We start from the raw sequence: 343 nt of genomic DNA, 5'->3' as shown, positions 1-343 counted from the left end.
GGCCAAATTTTGAAGGGATGCTTAGGCAACTCTTGGGAAAGCTCATCCACAACATTAAAAGACTATTTTTGCCAAAAATTGATGAGAAGAAAGGGGATTAGAAGAGAGTCTAGAGTTCCTGGAGGTTAGAAAGGTTCCATTAGTGTTTGTTAGAGTGTAAATAGTGTGAGGAATTCTTCGAGAGATTGTAAGAGTGGAGAGAAAGTGAGAGATTTCTTCCTCTTTGCTACTTCAAAGAGGAATTCTGTGTGCTGTAAAGAAAGAAAAAGATTTAGAGGAACTTCGAGAAGTGTTATTGGGGAGAAATTAGAGATAAGTTATTTACTTGTTGTAGTTTGTATGA

Source organism: Phalaenopsis equestris, unplaced genomic scaffold (genome assembly GCF_001263595.1).
Source record: "Phalaenopsis equestris unplaced genomic scaffold, ASM126359v1 Scaffold000805, whole genome shotgun sequence".
Taxonomy (NCBI): domain Eukaryota; kingdom Viridiplantae; phylum Streptophyta; class Magnoliopsida; order Asparagales; family Orchidaceae; genus Phalaenopsis; species Phalaenopsis equestris.
Note: the sequence above shows the minus strand (reverse complement) of the source record.